Source organism: Chanos chanos, chromosome 5 (assembly GCF_902362185.1).
Source record: "Chanos chanos chromosome 5, fChaCha1.1, whole genome shotgun sequence".
Classification (NCBI taxonomy): Eukaryota; Metazoa; Chordata; class Actinopteri; order Gonorynchiformes; family Chanidae; genus Chanos; species Chanos chanos.
The window spans coordinates 15,585,829-15,591,867 of record NC_044499.1 but is presented as its reverse complement, the minus strand read 5'-3'; positions in this window follow the sequence as shown (position 1 = coordinate 15,591,867).

The following is a 6,039-nucleotide window of genomic DNA, read 5'->3' as shown; positions in this document are numbered from 1 at the left end:
TTGTAGTGACACATTCAATAGGCTGAAGGAGACACCAGTGCTGCTCAGTCAACCAAATTAAAAAAAAAAAAAAAGAGAAAGAAAGAAAGAAAAAGTATCTCTCAAACAAAAAGGAACAGTTGCCTCCCATCAGGAGCACTCTGGAGATCCACATCGCATTCCCTCAGGACAGCATCACTCAGTCACCAGCCGCCTCTGCATCTCTATATCAAAGCTTACAAACCAACAGCCAGGTACCTGTAGCCTCACCCGCTGCGACTGAGAATAGCATAAATCTCATCCTGTGGTCCAGTTTTGTTTGTTTTGTTTTGGGGTTTTTTTTTTCATATTTATATTATGCCTGTATGTTTTTGAGGGTTGATCTTTGTGGTCTTCAAAGCGTTCATGTGAGCGTGATTTCTTCTGAGGAACAGCGTGAGAGATTTTCCTGTCAACACTGCTGTCACCTTGTCTTTATAACATGAAGTATTTTGTGCCTGGGGGGAGGAAACTCGTAGATGGAGAGGGAAGGTTGGATAGACTAGCTGTGTAAAATGTACTGTGCCATCATTATTCAATGTGATAATGATTACTCATGTCACCTGTTACCTCAACCCTGGCAGGCAACAGTCCAGTGAATGAATCCTCTGACATATTGTTCATGGAAAAATGCATGCTGATTAGCAGAGGGAGAATGAAGTAAGGTATAGCCTATGTTTGCTGTGATAAGCAGAAGACTGTTTCTGGATTGCAATGGATGATACGTGCCTCAGTTAAACATAATATTTCGTGTTCTTTCATGGAGCTGTGGTACAAAACAGTCTGTTGGTTTTGATGATTGTTCCAACAATTTTTTTTTTGCAGGTGAATTCTCCATAGCTACCGTGGTTCACCTCCTCTCTGCTCATTCCAAGGTAGAGCCGAAATGTCAGCGGGGTTTAAGGAGCAAAGAGGTATAAAGCTAATCAGCTCCTGAATGGTTCCTCTCTTCTCGTGTTGTCGTGGTAGAGCTTTTTATACATTAAGACAATTAAGGTTTTACTGTTTCATGTGTATGGTACATTTGACATTTATCTAATCAGCTTAACCGTTTCTCAGTCATTTCTCCCCTTTTTTTAATCTCCGTTAGTGTAGGAAAGTGAGGGGAGGAAAGGAAGATACTGAAAAGGGAAAAAAAAAAGGCAAGTGGTTTGGAGTAACATTTAAGTGAAAGGAAAAAAAAAAAACCATAATGATACCCCTGTCCTGTTCATTTGACCCGTACTTTCCATTACTGTGGCGCATATGGAGATTTTTTTATTTATTTTTTTACGTTTGACATTTCTTTTTTTGGTGAAGAGACTGCATTGAAAAAATACATAGATTTCATTCACATACACCAGCCGTTCTCCTTTTTTTTTTTTTTTTTTTTGTTTGACAAACCAGAAAGATGCAGCTCTTGGTTTACTCTCTGAGCTTTACTCTGTTGAATGATCCCTGCAGTTCAAAAAAAAAAAGGTTTCTTTTCTCTTTGCTCATTAAAGTTGTAAAATTGTAGAGCCTTGTGCAGTCTACCTTTTTTTTTTTTTTTTAGGCCAAGAAGCTTGAAGACCTTGTTATGCCTCCACTTTACGCCTACGTCTGTGCATGAATGAGCAGATGATCAGCATAGGAATTAATCGATTTCCCTGAAATCCCTTGCTAGATCCAACCAGGTCGCAAAGCTTAAGCTCATGTTGAAGTTCATGAAGTTGGGAATTGTTAATAAATATGTAAACATATTTACATTTAAAATCTGTGTTGTTTATTTCTGTGTAAAAAAAATTTAGATGGCCATAAAACTGAGTCTGCTGAAGCTGATCATTCTTATTCTTTTTCTTTCTTTCTTTCTTTCTTTCTTTTTGTCTTTCTTTCTTTCTTTCTTTCTTCTACATACTACATAAATATTTATCAGTTGAATTTTATCTTAATGTGTTGAATTTCGCATCATAACACAAGCAAAAATTCTCTTAGTGGAATGTGGTCTTTAAACAGTGTACATGATGAAATATTCTCTCAGTCGTCTAATGTGTTTCCTCTGCCTCTTCGGCTGTGGAAATCTCCAGAGTACATTTACTGTAGGAGAAATCAGACGTGAACCTTATGTTTGTATGTATGTGGTGTTCTATTGATCCATTGCAATTCCCTGCACTCTGATTACACAGAAAACCTTATGTCACTTCAGAATTTGAATTACCCTAGACAACCACAAAATTCTGACTCAGTGCATTTGTAGTGTAGATTCTTGCCTCTCCATACCTTTTCTTTTCTGTTTCCAATGTTAAATTTAAGAAGCAGTTTCCTTGATGGAGCTCCACTGAGTTGTACCACCAGTGCACAGTAATACAGAGACCTTTTTTTAGGGTGTCATAATGTTTCATTCTGTCCTGTCTGTCATTTCCAACATTTATATGAATGGGTATTACATGTACTCTCAGTGACTTAATTATGAAAATGAATTCATTAGGTTTATATACAGGAACTCTCAATGGAACACTCAGACTTGGATCCTATCTTTGGTGGCATCTATGTTCATGTGAGCTGTGTTTTGATATGAAGCATGTGGTGATCTTTTGATGTAAAATTATAAAGCCCCGGCTACACTACCTGTTCAGTTCCCTGGTTCTGTGCATGGTTGTTCAGGAGAAAAAGCAGTTCTAAGACAGGCCTGTTCTCATATATATTGTAACCCTAAGAGTTATATTAGTTGCATAGTAATTTAGTATTTGGGTTGTACACACTTTATAATGAATACTCTCATGGACTGGCAACATGTGTGTGTGTGTGTGTGAGTGTGTGTGTGTGGAAAGAAAGGTGGAAAGAAAAAGGAGGAGAAAAAACAAGGTGAATGTAGCTCCTGAAAGCTTCATGCTTCTCACGTGCTCTGAAGCACAATTCAGATTGAGCTGCTCTTTTTGTTTGTTTGTTTGGCAGGAGGATTTTGTTTGTTTTTTACTAGGTTTTCTTCCTTCATAACAGTCTGAATCAATATCATCCTTGTTGTAATGTAATATTGATTTAAAGAGAACAGTTGAGTCAATCACACCTCCAAGAGAGACACGATTGTTTATTACAGCTCAGTTACTTGTCCAGGTGAACGAGTAGTCTGCTAAAGTGGAGTGATTGAAGGAGAGAAGAGGGAGTTCATTAACGGGCTACATCATCATCTGACCCACCATTCAGACTTATGCTGCATGGAGGGCAGTAAACACAGTTAAATTTTCAGTAGATGTGGAATTTGTGGAAGATGTGGAAGAAAAAAAAAAAACATAAAAAAAAAATTTACTTTTCGGTCTGATCCTCACAGATAAATTTTTTTGTGCATGTAGTTTGGGAGCAAAACAAATCTGTACTAATTGTGTTAAGTATAATTGTGTTAAGTATATTATACTTAACACAATTAGTACAGATTTGTTTTGCTGTCTAACGAATGAGTCTGTTTCATGCTGCAGTTGAAATTTGCTTTCTTTGAAGAAACCCTGATAATACAGTTATAAGAGGTAGATTTACTCCAATACAAGACTTAGAATACTGAAGGACTACTGAATAGAATATTGACGGAATGCTGAATAGAATGTCGAAACATTCTATCACTGCCGGTAATCTCATAACTTTAAGAGTGATATCTCAGTATAAAAAGCAATCCAACATTTCTTCCCAGTGGGGCCTGAAGAGGCAGAGTAATTATTTTGTTAGTGCTGAGCAGCCTAAATACAGTGAGATGGTTTTTTTACTGAACAGATGTTGTACAGAATAGTGTAAAAAGTGGATCCAAATCTCACAAGCGAACTACAAGGTATAGCTACAGAAGTATATTTTCCCTGATTATATTTAGACAATTACATTTTATTTACATAATTCTATTCCCCATGATTAACTAGAGTGTTGCAGGAGGCAGCCTAAATAAAAATATAAGGGGTTTGTGTTGAGTCTACAAAGAAACAGAATGATGATGGACTGAATCACCACGTATGAATGTTCTGTCTTCAGCTTTATTTCACATTTCTTTCTTTATATTTAAAGAAAGATGTGAAGCACATATACACTGACCAAAGCTTTACTGAGATTTTTATCTCTAACTCTAAGGCTTTGTATTTTGAAGGGAAAATACAAAGGTTGTATAGCCAAGTACGACTATGACAGTCCAGTGTCTGGCTGAATGAAACTAAACAGCAAAGAATAACTTTGGTTCGTGATTGGGTTTTTCCACTCAGTTTTGTTGATGTGATTTGAGGATTCAAGAATTTACTGTAAATGGTTTAGGTAGTGTACCTTTTGTGTCTGTCGACAGGCAATGCTCCGACATCCCATGGGATTGAGAGCATCATACAACAAAATAATTTGTGTGCCTTCAAAAAACAGTTTATACTGCCACCTTGTGTTTTTTGTGAGAATCAGCTTGAGATCAAAATAACTCCTCAGTTTTTGTACCAATATCAATATCTCTTTGTGATCTAGGTTAATAAAAATGTTAATGCTATTGGAGATACAATCACAGAATCAAGTAGTCAAATATTATGCTTAACATAAGTGACCATGTCCAATAGCCTATCCTCTTTTGACAGTGATTCAAACAGAAAGCCTGTAATAAGTTCTTCTCCTCTGTATTTGACTAGTATTTTGACCCATTGACACAAACTGGAGATGGGGAGGGAAGGAGTGGACAAAGACAGGGAGCAGGAGAATTGGGTTGTTGCTTTTTCTGGTTGCTGTTTCAGTTCCACAAGGTTACTTCAGATGACACATTCAGGGTCCAACCCATGAGAGACAGCACACAGTCTAAAAGGGTGGTTGTTAAAATCGCCTCAGTCATGTTCCTAGAATAACACAAGCATCTCAATATTCCGTATTTACATCTTTTGAGGAAAGAGAATGAGCACGAAGCCATAATTGTTCTCGGCTGAGTGGAAATGCATAATCTGAAAACAAATATTGCTCACTCACTATCTAAGCCGCTTATTCTAATTAGGGTCGCGGGGGGTGCTGGAGCCTTTCCCAGCGGTCATAGGGCGAAAGGCAGGGAAACACTCCGGACAGGTCGCCAGTCCACTGCAGGGCGGACACGCAGACAAACGTACTCACACACGCTTTCATACCTAGAAGGAAATTTAGTGTCTCCAATTTGCCTAACATGCATGTCTTTGGATCGTGGGAGGAAACCCAACCCAGACACAGGGAGAACACGCAAACTCCCCACAGAAAGGACCCTGGCCACCTGGCTGGAAATCGAACCCGAGACCGTCTTGCTGTGAGGCGACAGCGCTACCCTCTGCGCCACTGTGCCGCCCAAAAACAAAGATCATTTTTTTGAAATAAGGATGACAAATGAAAAGTACAAGCATTTCACAGTAGGAACACACTTTATTAGTTTATCTACTTTTGATCTGTCACACTTTGACAAATATGTATTTACCAAAAACTCAATATAAAGGTTTGTTTATTTTTGTTGGCACTTGCATGTAAGAGATTGTTTAGGATCTAAATGTAATGTAATTATGTAATATCAGCCATTGTTCTGTATGTAACAATTTAAATTAGTGTTTTTAATTCACTCTTAATTTAGTATAATAAACAAGTCTAAAAATTTCCAGGTAGATCATAATGACAAACTACAGGTGATTTGTGAAATAGAATATCATATCAGATATACAATGGATGAAGCTGAGTACTGTACACTGCAGATTCTGTATCTCTGCTTGTGATTTCCATTTGATACCGGGAGATCAGCATAGTGCATTCACACCATGTAAATCTAACAGAAAATTCTGTAATTGTAATTTAACCCAGTACTGACCAGCATACTGTTATTTGTTAATGCAGGATTCTTCAAGATCAATGAACCCTCAATTCCACAAAAAGTGAGTGAAAGCAAAAGTTTATTTGTACCAAGGTCTCAAGTATTGACTTAAAATGCCCATGAAAAGACTCAACTTTAAAAGAGATGTTCTTTTTCAGGTGTGGAAAATTCTGCACGGAAGGATTTGGCTCTTCAAAGAACCAGAGCACAGCTGGAGAACAGCAAATGCCTTCCTTCCTGCTCTG